At 43.1% G+C, this 22,698-nt stretch overlaps 1 protein-coding gene across 1 annotated transcript in view; it reads right to left on the bottom strand.

Moving 5' to 3' along the window:
- Nucleotides 1-22,698, bottom strand: part of TRABD2B (TraB domain containing 2B) — a 540,364-nt gene that overhangs the window by 89,587 nt on the left and 428,079 nt on the right. The gene's annotated exons all lie outside the window — the stretch shown is intronic.

Here is a 22,698-nt window from a genome sequence, read left to right on the forward strand (position 1 = left end):
ACCTGCACGTTGTTGGGGGTGTCCAGCAGGGCTGCAATTTTCATAGAATCATAGAACACTAGAACTGGAAGGCACCTCGAGAGGTCCTAGAGTCCAGTCCCCTGCCCTCATGGCAGGAACAAATGTTTAAACACACACATGTACATGCACACTCAAAATAATCTCTTCACACAGATACAAGTTGAATTTCTCTAGTCCGGCACCCTCAGGACCTGACCGGTACCAAACCAGAGAATTTGCTGGACCACTTGAGGTCAATATGGTCTAGCAGCATTACCAAAACTTCAGCTGCTTACTGGACTCTTAGAAGACATTTAGGGTATGTCTAGACTACATGGCTCTGTCCACGGAGCCATGTAGATGAACTTTCTAGACATAGGGAAATGAAGCAGTGATTTAAATAATCACCGCTTTATTTACATCAAAATGGGTGCCGTGCTATGCCGATTAGCTGTTTGGTGGCACAGCGCGGAAGTCTGGATGCTCCGCGGTTGACAAGGAAAGTCCTTGTACAGTGTGGCAGCCTTTTTGATGTAAATGAAGCAGCAATTATTTAAATTGCCACTTCATTTCCCTTTTTTGAGTACACTAATCTACATGGCTCCGTCGATGGAGCCATGTAGTTTAGATGTACCCTTAGGGGGTAAATAAGAGCTAAATAATAGCACAGAACACTGAGAGATAGGACTGGCGGCTGTAAAAAAACTTTATGGGACTGCGGGAAACTTGGCCGCACCCATGATAAGTGGACATCCAGTTAACTAAAATCTTGCCGGACCACGGATGTTGCCAGATCAGAGAGTGCCGGACTAGCAAGGCTCAACTTGTAGTACAATTGTACCTGCAAAAGGTGAGAGAAAGATTATTTAGTTATCCTAGTTGTATTAGGTTTCTATTCAGGAGTAGGCATGGGTGGAACGCAGGACACAAATACTCTGATAAATACCACGGTGCTCTCTGGCCGTGTTTATATTCCTTGTTACTTAATGTTCCTAATACTTGTGTGAATGGTTATGTTTGCATGATGGCTTAGGACATAATTCTTTTTCTAGGGTAAATGGCTTAAGTGGGACCCAGAATGGATAGATCTTAAGCTGGTTTTCTGCACATCGGTGAATTGCAGCATTGCTCACTCCACATATTAATACGTCACGAGACCAATAAATATGCATACTGGATTGTTTCCATGGGACTGTGGGGTTTTGAGCCTTTGGGATTTGTCACAAGGGTGCAGTTATCTCAGACTGCCATGTTGGCTTGGTGTTCTATGGCTGACACCCCCTGCCTCAGTTTCCCTCTCTGAGGTTGGTCTTCTCAGTGTCCCAGATACAGATCTGGGTGGGAGATGTGACTTTGCTCTCCAGCCAAGTCACAAAAGTGTAATCTCTTCTCGAGTACCAAGAGTCCAAACTAAAATGTTCTGAACAAACAAAAATGTTCTTCTACCTTTTGGATCTCTTCAGCCCTCCCACAGGGCATTGTCCATAGACTTTCTGAAGTGCACCCCCCCACCTCTAGGTTTCAGAGTTTTAGCCCCTTCCCTAGGCATTTTTTGGAGAGCAAGCCTATGTCTGTCAACCTGGGCTCTGATTCTTGTTGCCGTGGGCAACCACTTGCGTGTAGATGCACCCTGAGAATTCAAGGGTAATTCAGTCTCCAGTCTTTTTAAGCCTTGGCCTTCCTGCTTAAACTGCCAACAAGGATGCTAATTAGTATCAGTTGTGAGGGTGAGGGGGCGAGAGGGGTTTTAGTGCAACCCGCAAGCATCGTAAACACGTTTTAGCCAAAAGACATTTCTTCAAGCGATTAAAATCACATTTGCAGGCCCTAACGTGTTCCAGGATTCCATTACCTCCTTTTCAGAAAAATCAAAATTTGATTTTTCCCCTGGCTAACTTGCTTACACTGAAAGCCAACGGAGCCGTCCCAAAAATGTGTTCCACACCCTCAGAGTGAGAGCGTACGACATTTGAGACTGATTAATTTGATCTGATCAGTGCTGGGGGTTTTTTAAGCAACGCCAGAGCAAACAATGGCTCAATCCTACCGCCAATTAAACAGAGGCCTGAAAGCGGGATGAGGAAGGAACAAAGATGTGTCAGTGTTCATCTTCCAACGCCCTAGTGTTTCATGAAATGGAATATTCAGTGCCAACTATTTTCTTTGTGAGAACAAGTGTCCTGAATTCTATTAACCTGTGACCTTTACATTATAATGCCAAAAGAAACACAATTGTAATCCTTCATAGTTGTTCATTCATTTAGTCCTGGTCAAAAGTAGCATAATGACAACCGTAAATCCGCATCTACATTACAGTCATGACCTGGGCAACGGCATTATAAGCTTCCCAACAAAACACTTTAAGTACATTTGGGGAGAGAGGATATTGTTGCCTTCTGATCCCTTGGGCTCTCTGTTAAGACTGTTAAGGATGCTATCTAGGAAGTCAGTTGGCTTTTGTTGAGTACCTAAGTTATATAGGCTGAAGGATGTATGGGTGGTGGCAGCTTTCTTCTCGCTGCATTCCAAATATTGCACACACTTGTTCTCTGTCTTCTGCCATTTGTAGTGGGCTGAAATACAACAGTGTTGGGGCTGGCTTCTATTAATTAACATTTTTTTTCATACAGACACCTATCCACCAGAACATAAGAACATTCAAATGGCTACTGGGTCAGACCAAAGAAAACAGAGGCTAGGGACACTATTCCTGCCCATCTTGGATAATAGACATTGATGGACCAATCGTCCATGAATCTATCTAATTCTTTTTTGAACCCTGTTAGGCTAGGTCTACACTACCATTTTTGGGGGGCAAAAGGTACGCAATTTGCAGACCTTTTTCTGATAGTTTTTTTGGAAGAGGCTTTTCAAAAAATTGGCCTGTCTATACTGGGCCAAATTTTGGAAAAACCTCCTCTTTTGGAGGAGCCCTTCTTCTTCATGGCATGAGGAAGACAGGGTTTCCAAAAGAGTGTGTCTGCTTTTCTGAAAAAAATGTCGGAAGAGCAGACGCATTCCCTGTTCCATAATCTAGACATAGCCTTAAAGTCCTGGCCTTCACAATGTCCTCTGGCAAGGAGTTCCACAGGTTGACTATTCATTGTGGCTGTATCCTTAAAAAAAGGAATAAGTGATCTTTCGGAAAAGGCTTTATTTTCCGAAAGATCCCCATCCAGGCTGGCGCTTTTTTCCAGCAAAGCTCTGAGCCGAAAAAAAGCGGCAGCCATGTTTATGCAAATGAAGCGGGGGGGATTTAAATCCCCACTTCATTTGCGATTGCGATGTGTCTAATTTGTATCCCTTTTACGAAAAAGGATGCAGTCTAGACACAGCCTGAGTGAAGACATACTTTCTCCTTTAAATCTGCTACCTGTTAATTCCAGGATGAGGACAGAGACTATTAATCATGTCGCCCAACCCTGTTTGGACCCTATCAATATTTGCTCATTATTTACCTAGAAGGAGCCAAACCAGACATATAAATGGAAAAAGATCTGCTATCCATCACTTTGCCTTGAGCCCTCCAGTCCTCTGCCTTAATTATTCATTAGGAAAACTTTTTAATGGTATCACAGTGGTGCTTTAGATTTGCCCAGAAATTGCAGAGGATAAGAGAGGGTACTGCTAAGTCTCAGAATCAAAGATTGTTCATGAGATTAATATATTTCAAAGCAGATAGTTCACAGGAAACAAGAGCTGGAACCCACTTATTCTAATGTCCAAAAGACTGTCTCTTCAAGGAACTAAGCATTCCCAGAAACATCACCATGGAAACAGAAGAGCTGGTCTTAAAGGCTATGTCTACACAGCAGAGTTATTTTGAAATAATGTCACTTATTCCGAAATAATGTTGTGCATATTTACACAGTAAGCCCATTATTTCTAAATACATTTGAAATAATGGGCTTCTTACTCCAACTCCCGTAACCTTCATTGTATGAGGAGTAAGGGAAGTCAGGGAAAGACTGCTCTATTTTGAAATAACTGCTGTGTAGATAGCGCCAAAAGTTGATATAAGCTATAAGCAGACTCTGGAGGCTCTGCTGTCTTCCTAGCTCCACCGGCTGTGAACTCTACTGCCCTCCCTGCCCCATGGGCTCTGGCTTCCCAGCCTGGCTGGCTGCAGGCTCTGGTGCCCTGTGGGCTCCCCTGCCCCACTGGCCAGCTCTGCTCACAAGCACCGGTAACCTCTGTGCTGGGGCTCTCTAGTCCAGAAACATCCATGATTCTGCCGGACCATGGAGGTTGCTGACCAGAGAGTTCCGAACCACAGAGGTTCAACCTGTAGTAGCTTGGGTATATTTCATTCTCTCTCCACTTACTGAAAAATAGCAACACCTTTTTGTTAATACTTTCCAAAATAATTCCCTTTCTGTTAGAGAAGAAGCCTGGAAAATGTTATCCTCAAAGGCTGTGTCTAGACTCAGGGTTTTTTTCGAAAAAAGTAGCCTTTTTTCGAAAAAACTTCACCTGCGTCTAGACTGCAGCCGTGTTCTTTCGAAATTAAATCGAAAGAACGCGGCTTTTCTTTTGACGGCGGTAAACCTCATTGCACGAGGAAGAACGCCTTTTTTCGAAAGTGCTCTTTCGAAAAAAGGCGTTCTTGAAAGCAAACAGGGCTTTTTAGAAAGAGAGCATCCAGACTCACTTGCTGCTTTCTTTCGAAAAAGCGGCTTGCTTTTTCGAAAGTTCCGCGTGCCGTCTAGACGCTCTCTTTCAAAAGAGGCTTTTTTGAAAGTATCTTTCGAAAAAGCCTGTTTCGAAAGAGGCTTGCAGTCTAGACATAGCCAAAGGTAAAAGCTTTAGGAAGTTAGACTCATTGAAAACTTTGGAGATAGATAGATAGATAGATAGATAGATAGATAGATAGATAGATAGATAGATAGATAGATAGATAGATAGATAGATAGATAGATAGATAGATAACCTATCTTCTCAGCCGCTACTCACTATTTATCCTAAACTTGGATGAAAAATTCTTTACATATTATCCTGATTTAGTGTGACAGTTGATGAGAGCTAATGCTAAAAAGGTCAGAATATCTACTATCCTGGGAATACCGAGTAAATATGCAGAGAAAAGCAGCTGAAAGGAGAAATAAAAGACCTGCTACACAGAAGTTTATGTGGTATTGCGTATATATGAGGCACTAACATGAATACTGCAAAATCTCCATTAACAATTTAAGTTAAAATGAGCTTCATTGTTGCAAACAAATGGTAATAAAGGGAAAATAAGAAAATGGTGCCTGAGAGTTTATGAGAGTTTGATATAAGGATATCTACTTTGTGTATTTTGACATGCAACGTTGACAATTTGTGTTTTAATGGTTATGAAGCTTTACCTTTCTGAATTTCAACATTTAGTGTCATTAAGCAATTACCTGACCTGTGCATAATATAGTGCAACTCTAAACATTTAAAATAAACATACAAAAATGTAATGAACCTATAATTTTGCACAACTGTGGAAATTTAAGAAGATCAAAATATAAAAAACTCTGTAAAAATTTTTAAAAAATAGACTTGTCCCAAGCCTATAAATACATCTGTATGTATAATACTCATGACAAACATGAGTCAAACTCATGACTGTTTGAAGTCTAAATAGCTGTTAGTACTGTAATAAGTATTGTACAACATTTAAAATTGAGACATCTCTTAAGAAAACTCTGCCGCACTACATTTCTAATTAACATGTCCTGAATTGACGCATATTTAGAGTCAACTTCTACCCTTTTTCACTGAATTTGATTCAATGCAGAACAGGAATGGGGAGTAAAAGTAATCCATATGCTTTTTAAACAAGACGATACTAAAGGCCTTTGCTAGAGGGTAATTTCCAATGCTAAACATTCAGGCTGTGTCTAGACTGGCAAGTTTTTCCGCAAAAGCAGTTGCTTTTGTGGAAAAACTTGCCAGCTGTCTATACTGGCCACTTGTATTTGCGCAAGAACACTGACGATCTAATGTAAGATTGTCAGTGTTCTTGCGCAAATACTATGATGCTCCCGTTCAGGGATGAGCCCTCTTGTGCAAATGTATTTGCGCAAGAGGGCCAGTGTAGACAGGGGAGGACTGTTTTGAGCAAAAAAGCCCCGATGGCTAAAATGGCTATCTGGGCTTTCTTGCGCAAAACCGCGTCTAGACTGGCACGGATGCTTTTTTGCAAAAAGTGCTTTTGCGCAAAAGCATCCGTGCCAATCTAGACTCTCTTTTCCACAAATGCTTTTAACGTAAAATTTTTTCCATTAAAAGCATTTGCGGAAAATCATGCCAGTCTAGACGCAGCCTCAGTGAACTCAAAGTTTGGCTATAATTTACTTTATTAAACTGGATACGTTGTGGCTGTGTCTACACTGGGCCACTTATTCCGGAAAATCAGCCGCTTTTCCGGAATAAGCTGCGAGTTGTCTACACTGGCCCCTTGAATTTCTGGAAAAGCACTGATGATCTACTGTAAGAAATCAGCTGCTTTTCCGGAAAAACTATGCTGCTCCCGCTCGGGCAACAGTCCTTTTTCCGGAAAACTGTTCTGGAAAAGGGCCAGTGTAGACAGCACAGTAGTGTTTTCCGCAAAAAAGCCCCGATCGCGAAAATGACGATCGGGGCTTTTTTCCGGAAAAGCGCGTCTACATTGGCCATGGATGCTTTTCCGGAAAAGGGGCTTTTACGGAAAAGCATCCTGCAAATGTAGACGCTCTTTTTCCGGAAATACTTATAACAGAAAACTGTTCCGTTTTAAGCATTTCCGGAAATTCATGCCAGTGTAGACGTAGCCACAGAATATCTCTTTGTGTAGATGAGTAAATAGGAGTTTACCCTTGACTTAACTGGGATCAGGATTTCACCTTTTCGCTCAAGAGGTACGAACTTGTGTTTTAGGGTCAGATGATCTGCATTTCTCAGTGAAGACGTTGTGTGTCATGGTGCCTAGGGTGGGTCAAAATTTTCCTATTTCATCTCTTTTTTTTTCTACTGGAAAACTGCTGTTTGGACTACATGGACATTTTCAGGGCATGTGTCTGCTTTCCTTTAAAAAAAGTGATTTTTTTTCATTGGAAAACTGAAAATCAGTGCAATGGTGAGGATGAATGCATGATAGGGTGGAGAAGGGTTGACAGTTTTTGACTAAAGAACAGGGGGAAAAACCCTTTTTTCTTAATTTTTTGCCATGAGTCCAAGTTTGTCACTGAAAATCATTATACAATTATTTTCATTTGTAATTTTGGCAAAATATTTTGGGTGGGACTTGCAGGGACATTTTCCAAACACTTCTGAGAGCAACAAGCAAGTAGTCCTAGAGATCCACATTTTATGCGCTTCCTTAGGCATATTCAGCGATGCCATTAGCTTTACTGATAGAGATGCAGCTGTGTTAGTCTGGTCTAGCTGAAACAAAAGGCAGAAGTATGTAGCACTTTAAAGACTAACAAGATGGTTTATTAGGTGATGAGCTTTCGTGGGCCAGACTCACTTCCTCAGATCAATATTGATCTGGTCCACGAAAGCTCATCACCTAATAAACCATCTTGTTAGTCTTTAAAGTGCTACATACTTCTGTCTTTTATTTCAGCCATTAGCTTTGTATCTAAGCACCAAACCACAATCCTTAGAAGTTAAATAAGCCCAGGAGTTCTTACACACAAAAATACGATCTGCCTTAGGTGACAGGAGCAAGAAGAATGCTTCTAAGCAAACATTATGTGCTTTATCTGGATTTGGGGAGCTACTACAAATTACTTTGTCTGTTCACTTCAGGATTCATTGTTCTGTGGCTTACAGGGATAAAATGGTACAAAGGAGCAAGAGATAATTCCCACACAAAAGGCCTCCATTGTAGAGCCTTTGAAGTTAGGCTAGGAAAGGCTTGCTAGGCCATTAGCTGACACACAGCAGAAACCTGAACTGTTTCCGTGCACACTACAAGCTGAGCTATTTTCTGCACAATTAGTCATAAAAAGGACCAATGTAAACTGTGTCGGGAGGTCTCAATTCTTTACATTCTCCATGTCGTGAATGAGACATTGAGTATAAGGTTTTGTTACCTTTTAGGCCTCGGGCTCCTTCAGAGGAGAAGCCAGAAGTCATTACTTCACGTTCTCTCGGACACTGACTTTCAGTACATTTGGCACAACCCGAGTGTTTATTGTAGTTGAATTTCACGAGAATTAAGCAATCAGTGGAGATGCAAAAATCGAGTGCTGTATAGTCACTGTTGCAGCAAATATTTACTGACTCCTTTACTGCTTCTCCAAACTGTGTATTTTTTTGAGACAGGTCTAACTTAACATTTGCAGAGGCTGATTGATTAGTGCATCAGAAAGGCACCATGCGACTGTAGTAGGTGACCAGCAAGTATTGACCTCTGGATTTTTTTAACCCCTCCATTGTGTCACTCCACACTCCACTGGTGACCTCATACATACCCCCTTGCCAACAAACTCCATTCCTTCAAATGTTGTGCTCCTATCTATCTTTTCATTATTATGCACCATATTTGAGACTCGAAGGGGCACTTGGCTGTCCAGAAGTTGCCCCATCTGCTAACAGGTTCTTTCATCCTTCCGAGTCACTCTCTCTCAGTCACCCTCAACAACTGCTGGAGTCTGAAGAACATTGGAGCTAAATGCAGCTCCAGTCTCTGCAATCTGGACCCATGTGAGTCGAAACATTCCCTTTCCTCTTCAGCTGCCATTTGCTGCAAAGTGTTTTGTCATTGTGACGGGGCGAGGCAGCCCCGCACTGAACCTACAGGGCCCAGCCAGGGTTACCTGGCTGCAGAAGCCCCTCCCCCACAGCCCTACCGAGCATGCCCGGGCTGCAGCAGGGCTATAAAAGCCTGGGCCAGGACTCAGTCTGGGGAGACAGCCGAAGGAGAAGGACTGGAGAAGGGAGCTCTCCCTCAGTGGTTGCCAGGGACTCCAGGAGAGGCCGGAAGGAAGGCGGAGGCGAGTTGGTGCAACCCGGAGACTGCCTGCCGAGGGGACGCCGGCCTGGAGATCGCAGCCAGCTGAGCAAGTACAGGGGAAGGAAGCCCGGGGATCCAGGTAGGAAGTGGCCCAGGGCAGGAGCGGGAGCTGCCTCTCCCGGCCCGAGAACCTCGGCACGTTTCGGCTGGATGGCCCCGCCGAGGGAGTGACCCGGTACCTGGTCGCTCACAAGGCCCTGGGCTGGGACCCGGTGGAGTAGGGTGGGCTCGGGTCCCCCTACCTGGGGGGTGTCCCCGCTACAACGATAAACTTGCTTTGTGGACTCGGCCCTGCTTATAGGGCCAAGTATAAACTGTTTTGGGGACTCAGGCCAGGGGGCCTTCGGCCTGGCTTAAAGGGCCAGACTGTATCACAAGGGTGTCGGGGACCCAGGCGGGAGGGGCCCGCCACAGTCATCATATGAATATAAAATGAAATGAATTGAGTGCACTGGTCCAGGATGAATAGATTTCAGGGCCGGAGGAGTATGTCTCCAGGCAGTTTAAAATGTTGCCCAATGAAATCGAAAATCTTACAAAGCTCATCGGGTTTGGATCCATAATAAACCAGAAGGAAACGCAGACAAGGTTAGTCAAAAGCTTCCCCGAGGCTGGTGCTTTAAAAGAAAAAAGGGGAAAAAAAAGAAACTGGGACCAGTTTCAAGAAAGCCAGGGTGGATTTAAACTGTTCAAACCAAGGGGCAATGTTGGCAGAAGAACAACTGGGGTCTGCAGTAGCCATAAATACATTGAAGTCAGAAATTGTAAGAACGTTTTTATCTATCAGAGGAGTGAGATCCTGGAACAACCTTCTAATAGGAGCAGTGGTAGTAAAAAACCTAATTAGTTGGAAGATGGAGTCAAGGGCATGGGAATGGGGTGGGGGGAGAGGGGGAAGGGAAGAGGAGGGGTGCGGTTTCAGAGGACGGGGTGGCACAAGGATATGATCTTTGGAAGAAAGAGCAGCATGAGGGTGGGGGCTTGGGGTGGAGTAGAGATGAGGCCTCAGGCTGAACAGGCAGTGCAGGGGGCAGGACCATAGTACCCCCCACTTCTACGGAGCTTCTGCTGCTCCTGGATGTAGTTTGCTAAGTTTAAGATTGGCAGCAGTTCCGCCATTCTAGACTCCCTTTTCTCCATGAGCACCTCCCCCCACTTCGGGGTGGACACTCCTGCTTAACACACCCAAACTTCCTTTCAACGCCCCCAGCTGTTCCAACCCCGCCTCCTCCCAGGTGGAATCTGCAGCCACAAGCCACATGAAACCTGTGGAACGAGCCTCCGTCCTAAATTCTCTTTTGCCCCTTTATGCCAGGCAAAAAGTCCGGAGTGGCACTAATTAGCCCTAAAAGCCCCAGTCCACCCCAGGGGAAGATTCCCTCAGCTTACGCTCTGTGGAAAATTGTGCCCTTTGGGTACCCTCTCACAAACGTTAGCACATGGCCCAGAGGGCATGATGGGGGCAGGTCTGCCTCAAGGGTTGTGGGTGTAGCATGCAGCACTCAGAGAGACCAGGCAGCCTGGAGAGGTTGCTGCATTTAAAAAGGCCCCTCCAAAGATGCCTTGGCAAGGCTGCAGGCTGCACCAGCCCCTGGAAGAGGCCAAGAAAAGGAGGGAGCAACGTTCCTGGGCTGAAGGTCCATGCAGCACCTCTTCCACTGCAACACAAAATGTCACCGGTGGCACCTGTCCTTTTCCAGAAAAGCTGATCGTAGCAGAAGGGGAACAAGAGTCAGAATAATATTTTGCATTTCAAAGAATTGTATGAATGGGGAGGGGGTGGTGGTGAGGCAGGGGGCCCTTTCTGATTCTTTATCTTGGGTGGGAAGAACTGCAACTAAAGTGTGTGCTAAAGGACTTCTGTGCAAACTATGGGCATTGGTTTTGGGCAGCAGGCTCTCAAACACACAGTGTGGCTCTGGGTTAGGGGCCGGGGCAGAAATCTTTTTCCCATGCTGGTTGATGTTATTCTCGGCAGTGCAACATTCTGACTCCTAACTGCATCTGGACACTGCCGCTGGAATGAAGAAATACAACAGAAAAGGGCAAAAAGCGTAACACTTTGAACACTGAGCAACTCCATATGGGTCCCATTCCCCACTTCATTCCTTCCTTACGTGTAATCCCTTCTCTGGCTATACTTCCATAATACATTTCGGACCAGGGCTGTACTGTAGATGGCTAGAGAGCGACTGAAAACCAAAAATCAATGAGGTTTCTCCAGACAGACGCCTATGTGACTAAGAGCAGATTTTGATCCCTCTTGTTTCATTTAGAGCTGCAATGTAGTGCTATACTAAGAGACTTACCCCCCCCTCCCCCAAGCCTGCACAGACTCTCAGAGAATCGGTCCAAGATATTGTTTCTCACTGTTCCTAGATGTAATAAAAACTCATTTTTTCAGCACATGCATTCCCTTTGCAGTTCCGTCATTATGCCCTGTCCTCTTGATTATGTATCTGTGTCCTTCTCCTACTGTGTCATCTTTGCTTCTTCTCCCATTCTGTCACCTCTATTTCTCAAGAGAAAATAGGTTTCCAACAAAAAAAAAACAAAAAACAAAAAACCCACACACACAACATGTTTTGATTCTGAGGAAAATTTTGATATTTCACCAAAAGACAAGAAAACTCAAGTCATTTTTGGCCAATTGTCCTCTTCTTTCTCTTCCCCGCCCCCTGTCTCCGGTCAGTGAAAAAGTCCCATCACAATTCCTCAAGGGAAATGGAATTTGGTTGTGTCAGACCCTCACTCTATAGTCTGGGTTCCCCAGTAGAACTACATTTCCCATTATGCACCATGGCCAAGGACTTCCAGAATGTACCATAGCAGCTCAACAAGAGGGTACGGAAAACAGAGGCATTACAGTTTAATGCACATGGAGCATAGTGTGGAATTCTCCTAGGCTGTGTCCAGACTCAGGGGTTTTTTTGGGAAAAGTAGCCTTTTTCCGAAAAAACTTCCCCTGCGTCCAGACTCAAGCCGCGTTCTTTTGAAATTAAATCAAAAGAACGCGGCTTTTCTTTCGATGGCGGTAAACCTCATTTCACAAGGAAGAACGCCTTCTTTCGAAAGTTCCTCTTTCGAAAGAAGGCATTCTTCAATGTAAATAGGGCTTCTTCAAAAGAGAGCATCCAGACTCACTGGATGCTTTCTTTCGAAAAAGCAAGCCGCTTTTTCGAAAGTTCAACGTGCAGTCTAGACGCTCTCTTTCGAAAGAGGCTGTTTCGAAAGAGGCTTGCAGTCTAGACATAGCCCTACTGACAGAGAGTATAACAAAGGATGCTCAGGACTTTTTAATGTAAATACATTAAATACATTAACTGCTGATGGGGCATTGAGGTTTGATTCTAAAGGGAAGAGAAATACAATACAGAAAGGTGTCCACCTTTTACATAAACACAATCCATTATCTTATCATCTAGTCCTGATTTTTTTTTGGGATACCACCATACTCCTCTTGCTGATGCTAAGTGAACCTACAATTAATCTATTTAAAGTGTGAACAGGGTCTTTTTTGCAGGGGACATTAAAGAGACAAGCCTTTTAAATATTTTTTTCCCTTTTGCCTGTGATTACAATTGTATGGGATCCATTTTGTGGGAAATTCTGTGAATTTCAAAGTTTGTTCTGAACTAGAATGAAAATGAAGAATGTAGAAATTCCCCACAGAATGACAATTTAAAAAAAAAACTCACTTACGGTCAGTTGGGGGGGAAAAAGCTTCTTTTTATTTTTTTCATCTTTTTTCATGTTTATAATATGAACTAAAATACATTTTGAAATGAAAAGTCATTTCCAAATGAGAAATCGATACCTTCTATTCTAAAAGTGTCAAACCAGAACATTTCACCCTCCTCATTTTTTTTTTATATTTATTCCCAAAATGAAAGGTAGTGGAAACTGAAGTTTCCACAGAAAGTTTTCATTTAAATAAAATGACATTTTGGGAGGAAAAAATGTTTTTGTTGGCAAACCCTCAATCATCTCTACTGGTGACAGGAGCTGGAATGGTAGCACGTGGAAATGAAATCCCTAGGGAAAACACCATGTGGGCAGGTCCTTTTCCAAGCATGGGACCAGGGATATTCTTAAGCTTTATGGGATCCTATGCAATACCATTAAACTGGTGCTCCTATGCCCAATGGCAAATGGGAGAGTTGGGGGGAGATAAATAGATGATTTTTAAGTGGTATGATTGTATAATCTTTAGCAATGCGCTAATTCAATATTTTAAAGCAAATTTTAAACTAAAGTAAATTTAGAGACTAACAGTATATATGGGAGTGGCAAATGCCTATTAAATAGCTTCATTATCACTCAAATGGCTCTTTCATAGGTTCAGTGTCCTGCTAATAGGTCTGGCAGGCTTTTTCTCTTCTAAGTTCCCTAGATCCTCCCTGGAGGAAGCAGAGCCACAGGACAGGTAGTAGAAGAGGTGGGTGAGTGGACTTTAAGATGGTCTCCTCATCTCAAAAAATAGATACTGGCATTACAAAAGGTTCGGAGAAGGGCAACTAAAATGATTAGGGGTTTGAAATGGGTCCCATATGAGGAGAGATTAAAGAGACTAGGACTTTTCAGCATGGAAAAGAGGAGACTAAGAGGGAATATGATAGAGGTCTATAAAATCATGAGTGGTGTGGAGAAAATGAATAAGGAAAAGTTATTTCCTTGTTCCCATCATATAAGAACTAGGGGTCACCAAATGAAATTAATGGGCAGCAGGTTTAAAACAAATAAAAGGAAGTTCTTCTTCACACAGTGCACAGTCAACCTGTGGAACTCCTTGCCAGAGGAAGTTGTGAAGGCTAGGATTATAACAGGGTTTAAAAGTTAAGTCCATTAATAGGCTATTAGCCAGGATGGGTAAGAAATGGGTGTGTCTAGCCTCTGTTTGTTAGAGGGTGGAGATGGATGGCAGGAGAGAGATCGCTTGATCATTTCCTGTTCAGTTCACTCCCTCTGGGGCACCTGGCATTGGCTACTGTCAGCAGACAGGATACTGGGCTGGATGGACCTTTGGTCTGACCCAGTATGGCCATTCTTATGTTCTTAAGACCAGTGGTGCCCCAAATTTCTGGGTGCCCTATGCATCTGCATATTCTGCATTTGGGTAAAGATGGCCCAGAGTATGAGATTAGTTCACTATCTATGACACCCTGAGTAAGGAGACTCAGCAGAGACTGTGGCCAATAGTATTTTCCCCCTTTTACAAAAGACATTTCTCATACAGAGGAAAAGAGCGTGTTTGTCCTTTTAATGGAACCAGATGTTTTTCACCGTTATTTACAGGCTGCTCAAGACAGCACGTTGAGAAATGAGCGGAGCACCATCCACAGGTTGGATGGGGTTCGCCATCTGGAAGAGGATGCCGCCTCTCTCCCAAGGGTATCCATTACTGGGGGTTGTGGATTTTGATGAAGTAGTTAGCCTCTTACGATCTGGACTGAGATCACCAACTCATTTCACACACGCCACTGAAAAGCCCGAGGGCTAGGAACGGCGTTCCAATCGCGGCAGCTGGACTCCGACAGGTAACCTCCAAGTGAAGTGTTTCATATCCCATCGCAAATCCTCCAAGCTATTTTGGAATGTACAAGTTCTTGCTTGCCAAAAGCCAGGGGTGGGAACCACTTCCAGAGTTCATAAGTCTGGCTCCCTTCTTTGTGACGAAGATAACTGAAGTGAGGTGCACATGTTACTAAAACAAACACAACGATAAACCCGAGGCAGACCTCAGCAGAGGGCGAGGCTGAGGGAAGATCCTGACAGACAGGGAAAACTGCTCTTGCACTGTGAACATGTCCGCCCGTTTTCTAAAATATTTCTCTCTCGCTCTCAGCTAGGACTCAGTCCTACAGCAATGGGATCTGGGTATGGCCCATGCTGAAGACTACAGAGCGCATGGGCATCTTTATAGAAAAGCCTTTTGAAATTTAATAATGATGCAATCAATAGGCTCCTTCAGAAAATCAGTAGGGATGGATAATTATTCCTCTGAAGATCTACTGAACTGAATATAAAAATGATAATCCCTCTATATGGAATTTTGCACCATCCTATAGGTTTTGTTGGTATTGCTATAATTCTCTACTAAATTCAAAAAATCCATAGAAAGGCTAGTGACACAAGGTAGAGGAGGTAAAATCTTTTACTGGACCAACAATAAGCCAGTAAGCGACATGGTTACAATCACACCGAACACTGAAAGGTTATCATTTTCTATTACATTCCGTACCCTTTTTTTTTAATGTTTGGACTGAAAACCCCAAATGAAACCTTGAAGTGCACAGAACAGGTTTCCCAGAATCTGAATTGTAATTTGAAACTGATTTTGAGTGGTTATTTTAGGTTAAATTGATGTCCTTCACCTCTTAGAGGAATCCGTTTCTATAGGCTCATCTGGATGGTGGTGACTATAAAACTTTAAACTGAAATGGGCTGTTTCATAGGAGACACAATGTGCCTCTGAACAACAACACGGACACTCACTCATCAGATGCTGACCATATTGTACTTGCGGCGATACAGGGCGTACCCCTACATTGAGACATAGCAGTCTGAGTGCTTCCTATACTGCTTCCTAAGTTAGTGTTCTTCAGGTGAACAGCAGCTGGTAGGAAGTAAACCTCAAACAACAATCCTTTTAAAAGAATGGTGCCATATTCCATTTTATCAGGCTATTTTTCAAGCCCTCCTTGGTTATTAAAACACGGAGCTACTGACACTTCAATAATAATGGGACCCATCACCTTGGCCAGTATTTCTCAACCTTTTTTTTTATAAGGTACCGCATAAAAAAAAAAGTTGTAAGTATTCCCAGTACCTACAGTTTTCAGACACACATTTTTTTTTCTACCATTGCAACACATTTGTTTAAACAATTTAATTGTAGCTAGGCAGGCGATGAAATTTGTGGGCGTAAAAAGTACAAAAATAATAAAGCGCTGTAAAACTTAAAACAAAAATTCAGTTTTCTCCAAATTTCAGTTGTGTTGACCTACCCCCCAGACTTCTCTCAAGTACCCCTATGGGTACTCGTACCACTGGCTGAGAAACACTGACCTAGGCTATAGATGCTTCATGCTTTTTCCTGGAATAATTTAGCTGGCCACTGGGTGTCGTTGTTGCAGAAAACTACAGAAGGAAGTTCACAAATAAGTCTGTGACTAGACAGAGGCAAAGTGACTCAAGTCTGCAAATGGCTGTTTATCTGAGGTTGCCAACACCACTTATTTTGGCTGGTGACTGGGTTTCTTTGATGTGGGAGCCTAAAAGTACAGAACTTAGTGTCAACATATGAGTATCATTCAGCATTCCACCAGACTCTGCAGGCAAATGCATAGGACTTTCTGCACAATGCACGCACCAACAAATCACCCTGTCCGTTTGCATGAATCATTCCTGCTTCTCTCCTCTTTCCCCTTCAATTCAATCTCAATGAGATCAGGTCTACACTAGACCCGGAAGGTCAGATTGAGGTATGCAACTCCAGTTATGTAAGGAGTCGGCTTACCTTAAACTGAGCTCGGTGTCATCTTCACAGAGGGAGGCCGATGGCCTCTCTTGCGAGGATTACAGGCACCGAACAGAGACACTCTCAACATTTGATTTATCAGGTCTTAACTGGACCAGCTAAATTGAACGCCAGTAGATTGATCTCCAGAGCAGGAAGTGGAGATGTGGCCTTAGATATGTCCTTCAGTGTTTAAAGGGACCACAGAAACTGGAATATTAGAAACCACCAGCAAACATTTTTACTCTTTATTTTCTTTTTCTTTCAATGGAAAACAAAAGAAAGAAATTAGATGGAAGGGAAGGTGGGTCATGTGATTAAAGGTCATACAAGTTAGGTTCTCTTCCCATTCATGGTACAGATTTCCTCTGTGACCTGGGTCAATTAACCTCTTGACACATCTGCCTTCCTATCTATAAAATGGGGACAGTAATGTAATAGCTAGCAGGAATTATGTGTAGAGTTCCTCACTGTATTTGAGATCCCTAGGTACAAAGTACAATATAATTACAAATCCTTCTCACTGTTAAATGTGAAAGTTACATACATGTGTTATACATTCTAAATATAATAAAAAAGCTACAAGCCTGATCCTACAGTCACTTACACATGTGCATTAGTTTACACGTGAACAGTCCTGTTGAGAACTCACATGAATAAAATTAACTCATGTGCATAAATGTTTGCAGGACTGGGCCTCTACTAATGTAATATTTGGGTTATGAATGGAAATGTAAAAAAGTCAGGTAATGGAAAGTTCTGCGCCTCAGAGTACTATTCATTTACACAAATTAAATCTACAAGGTATTTTTACTACTTATTAATCGCCAATTAGCCCATCAAATGTAAACCGACACCCTATTTTGTTCATGTTCTTGTAGTGTACCCAAGGATCACATTCTGTCCTCAGTTATATGGATGGCTGTGCATCTAACAGAGTTCTCCGAGAGTCTCAGTGTTTTGTGAATATCAGTGAACTGATATACTGGTTTCCATACCTATATTAATGGGGGGAAGTGTGAAACTTGACCTCATTTACCACTGCTTTACTCTGGTGTTACACTATCATAAACCCTCTTGGTTTTTATGATTACCTTTTGTTGACAATGCATTAAAGTAGAAAAATCAATAACAGAAGAAGAGCGTTATATATTTGAAAACTCTGCATCTTTTTCCTCATTATCCCTTTTTGAATTTGGCCTATTAGATAGTCTGGGAAGCTACACCAAAGCAGGGAATTTTGAGATTTGTATCAGTTTCACAAGAAATGGCTGTCCCCTATGATGCTTGGTCAGTTTCAATAGTTTAGTGGTTTGAATAAGTCATTACGGATGTTTGGAAACCTCAAAATATACACAACAGGTTTCAAAAAGCCTTGTGGTTAGGTGGACCCAAGCGGTACTTGAGTCAGATGTTCAAATTAAAGCAAGCAAGCGCAATCTTGCTGCGTAGTCCCCTTTAAATCACACACTCACACAGGTTTGCAGTCCAATTTTTTAGCTCTTCTTATCCAAGCTATTCATTACAGAATAAAAGCCCCTGTTTAAACATCACGGAGCAAAATTGTTCACACATGCGGACTAAAGAGATACAGCACCGCTGCAGCCTTATGGTTCCTGAGTGGCAGCCTTAATAAGATTATGCTTGATATTTCTTTTAGTAACGCTGGACAACATTCAAGCAAAGCCTACATTTTGTTTTAACAGTATGTTAAGAGAATCTGAGTCTGGCACAGCTGGAAACCCACACGGCTGAACAAAACTTGGCACTGCCAAGCCATTCCTTCTCCCAGCCTCCCAGGAAAGATATAATGAATGTTTATGTATATACCATTTAAAATATCTATTATTAGCTTGGCCAAGGTTAGCGCTCTGGATAACGGAGTTGAAAGGGGTATGAAGAATGATTTTTTTTAAATGAATTGCACACATTGAGTAAGCCATGGTTTATAAAGTGTCCGAGGGAATGGACCATATTTAAAACACACATACCAAAAGAAAGGAGAATAAATCCAAGAAATAAGAAAACTGAAGAAGTTGCCATCACCTTACTGTTTAATGCTCCAATTGAGCAAAGCACGTAGGCACCTGCTTAACTTGAAAGGCACATGAGCGGTCTCGTTGACTTTTCTTCCACCTAAAATTAATTATGTGCTTTACAGAATCATGTCCTAAGAGCAGAGGGGCACAACTGATGTAAATTAAGCTGTAGCAGCATACGCCATCGACTTTCAAGATAAAGAAAGGAAGACATAACTAAGGACAGAGGGGACGATCCAACACTTTAATTTTTCAACTGATAAATTGAAAACATGTCACACGCACGTACACACGCATGAGAATTACCTTCCCAGAAAAGTTTCCTTAAGGATAAATGGGATCCCTCCAAAAGCCCTTTGACTATTGTCTGTGTTTCTTATTTATAAAGGTGCAACAATGCTTACACCCACCCACACACACATGCTTGTTCTCTTAACACCATCAGAATAATGGGCTGACACTTCTGATTCTGTTGTCTCATTAAGTCAAGAAAAATGCAATATTGGATGTCTGATTTGGGGAAATCACCCTTCCAGAATATCTGTCAGTGTAGGAAATCCTTCAGTACCTGATTGTCAGTTTCCACCTAGATGTCTCCATGGTGCCATGGAATGGAGCTGCCATGGACATGTTGAAGATGGGCCCAGTAATGAGGGATTGTTTCTCTGCCCTGAAATAGACAGGCCTCTCTGGACTGCCATATCAGATAAGGTCCAGAATCCATAGTCTAGTATCCTCTGACAGTGGTTAGTATCAGATTCACAGGAAGGTCCCAGCAAACCCCAAAGTTGACAATTATGCAATAATTTGCCCATGAAGCACCTGGCTCACCCCTAAAAGCTAGCGAGGCTCAACTCTTTCAGTTCTTCAAGGCTTGTTCACTCTCTTCAAAGATGTCACAAATTGTGTGATTTACTGGGGAGAATTCATGCCAAGCTTAGCTCTTACTCCTAATTTGGCCTGTTGGTCTAGTGGGAACCCAATCCCACCCCACAACAAACCAACCAATCAACATACCTCCTTGCTATGAGAATTTGTAAAAGCAGGAGGGGTGGTCACAACACCCTCTGAGTCATAACACCTCCAGGGTCCCACATTGCTACATGATGTTTGCAGCAGAGGTGAGACAGTTACGAGAAGTTGAATACTCTTTAGACAAACACCCCAAAAGTCTAGAATTCTTGCTGGAAATCTTCAAGGCCAGGTTTCTTTATTGTTATGGTTTGTTTTCATTGCAGAAGTGTGTAGGGGCATGTAGAAGGGACCATGGCCTTACTTCATTCTATATTTCACCAGACCTGGAGATCCGGTTTCTCTCCGAGCCTTTCTGCATGCATGCTACTGGATCATAGCAAGGCATGCCGAAGGAGGCAAGAATGAATAAACAAACTCCAGCCCAGCTTTCAGAACCTCAGAAAATGTTGCATTAGTTTGAGTTTTGGACTAAGGCCTGAATACAGGTCAGAGCTTTTCTATTTCTAAGTCCCCATGCAACTTCCCATCCCTTCCATCTATCTGTTGAATACCCCCATGGCAGTCCTCTATTATCTATTTGGTTCAGTCTTAAACAATTTGATTTAAACACAAGTTTGGAGCTTGGAAGGCTATATTACTGCAGAAAGCTATTTTGCAGCATTGGATAGGAATCTGGGATCGCAAGTAAGAGACAGAACAATAGTCGTGAGGGAAGTACCTCGCCTACACCCTGCCGGGTGCCCCGCAAGATTCATTTATTTAATCTATGTGACATATTCAGATTATACAGAACTAAGGGTTTCATTTTTTGTAATAAATACATTTCTAGCCTTCTGGTCCAGCCTGAATCAGGAACTCACAGGTGTGAGCTCCCTTGCCCCCTATGAATCCGATTCAAGAATCACCTTTACTGCCCAATGAGGACAGTTCATGGTCAGCACTAACTATTCCGTTGCTGATCAGATTAGCAGGTGAAAGGTGATCTTGAAACTCATGGGGCTGAAAATCATAGAATGCTAGGGCTGGAAGAGACCTCAGGAGTCATCGAGTCCAGCCCCCTGGCCAAAGCAGGACCAACCCCAACTCAATCAACCCAGCCAGGGCTTTGTCAAGCCAGGACTTAAAAACCTCGAGGGATGGAGATTCCATCCCCTCTCTAGGTGACACATTCCCATATTTCACCATCCTCCTAGGGAAATAGTTTTTCCTAATGTCCAACCTAGACCTCCCCCACTGCAACTTGAGACCATTGCTCCTCGTTCTGCCATCTGTCACCCCTGAGAACAGCCTCTCTCCAGCCTCTTTAGAACCCCCCTCCAAGCAGTTGAAATCCCCCCTCAGCCTTCTCTTCTCTAGACTAAATAAGCCCAATTCCCTCAGCCTCTCTTCATAGGTCAAGTGCTTCAGCCCCTTAATCATTTTGGTTGCCCACCGCTGGATCTTCTCCAGTTGCTAGTGGGAAAGAAAAGCAGATTCCATACAAAGTCAGAGAAAAGATTAGGGCAGTTGGGGGAAGGAAGAAAAGCCAAGAGCAGAAGTAGATTTGATCTAAAAGAGAGCAGATTTTCCAGCGCAGAGACAAAATGTGACAATAAAATTCTGAATCAACAATTGATACACATTTAATTACTTCACAGAAGCTGCATTCTGCCCTTGATCTCTGTGCAAACCTCTTCCCGACAGGCCACCAGAGAAAGGCTGTGGATTGAGGGAGAATCCAGACTGGAATGTATAGCCCAGCCCACATAGCATAACTGAACATGGAGTCCGGCTCCCTCCTCCCTGTGAGGTTGACACTCCTGCTGTGCAAGCAGCCTCAGATCCAAATGGACGTTTCAGCAGCGGATTAAATACATATTTATTGTAGAACAATGAAGTCGGGTCTTTGGGAGCCAGGTCTTGCAAAATCTACCACAGACTGGACTGCCTGTCCTTGTCTTCATAAGATTTCCCAGTGTCGAGAGTAGATGATTTGTGGGCAAAATAATCCCTTTGATCAAATTTGTATTTATGAATATGAAAACATCTGGAAACAAATATACCACCCAGCAGAAATCCAGTTCTCTAGGAAGGCTGCTTTATTATAGCCTGGGGGATATACCCAGCATGTCACAGCAAGGAAAGCTTTGCAAAATATTGAAGGACATACATGTAAACATGGGTGTGAGTGGAGGGAAAAGAAGATACAGAATTTCTTCCCAGAACTGAAATGTTTCGGGCCTCCAGCCCATGCGTTGTCCTGCACACATGGCAACTGAAACTAGTTTCTTGTCTCCTACAGTTGACTTAAGGATTAAATTTCTGACACCAATGAAAATTTACTTTTTGTTAAGTATGAACTAGTCATTACTGCCATCAATAACTCATCCAGCATTAATGCCTTCACAGTAATATCCTAATTGAATCGGAGCACCGAATAGGGTTATTTTTCCCTCCTCCCCACCCAGCCATGAAACACAATCCACAGCTGTTCATCAGTGTGGCTCTAGTAGCTAACGACAAAAGGACTTTCCACCCTGAAAAGCATCCGGTAGCTGAGGACAGCACTTCTACTCCGGGAGAGACCAGGTTCCGCACTGAAAGACATCAGAAGCCACTTCAGCCATATTGGGTGAGTTGCAAAGTTTCTGTGATGCTGTAATTTAGGTTGGGCCAGTTCGTTTTCTCACATTTGGCTTAGACGCTGACAGCCATAGGGGCATTTAAATAATTATCCAGGCCTTTCAGATGCACATACAGTTTTTTTAACTGGCAATAGTGTCTGCTGAATATAAAAGATGGATGAGCAGATTAATGGACATCGCATTACTAGGGAGGCAGCAAAGACGCTCACTGCCTTATGGAAAGAAAATAGGTTTAATTGAGAAGTCTGAAAACCCAGAGGGTTCATTGGGGTGTATGCCTTGTGTTCCTAAGGGCTGACGCTTTGGTTCATCTTCAAGGGTCAGGAAGGGACTTATCCTCTCCCCTGCCTCAAAATATTACAGGCAATTTGTGTGGAGGGGAGCGAGGGGTTGTTTCTGTTTTTGTCTTCCATCTCTGAAGCATCACAGGTGACCATAGCTGGAGATGGGACATTGGTCAGGGAGGGGCAGTGCTCTGAGATAGCACCAAGTATGACTGGATGCTTCTTGCTTGAAGTCTAACTGATCATCACATGTGGAGGCCGGGAAGGAACTGCCCTGCCCCTA

Source organism: Pelodiscus sinensis, chromosome 9 (assembly GCF_052426305.1).
Source record: "Pelodiscus sinensis isolate ZL-2025 chromosome 9, ASM5242630v1, whole genome shotgun sequence".
NCBI lineage: Eukaryota > Metazoa > Chordata > Testudines > Trionychidae > Pelodiscus > Pelodiscus sinensis.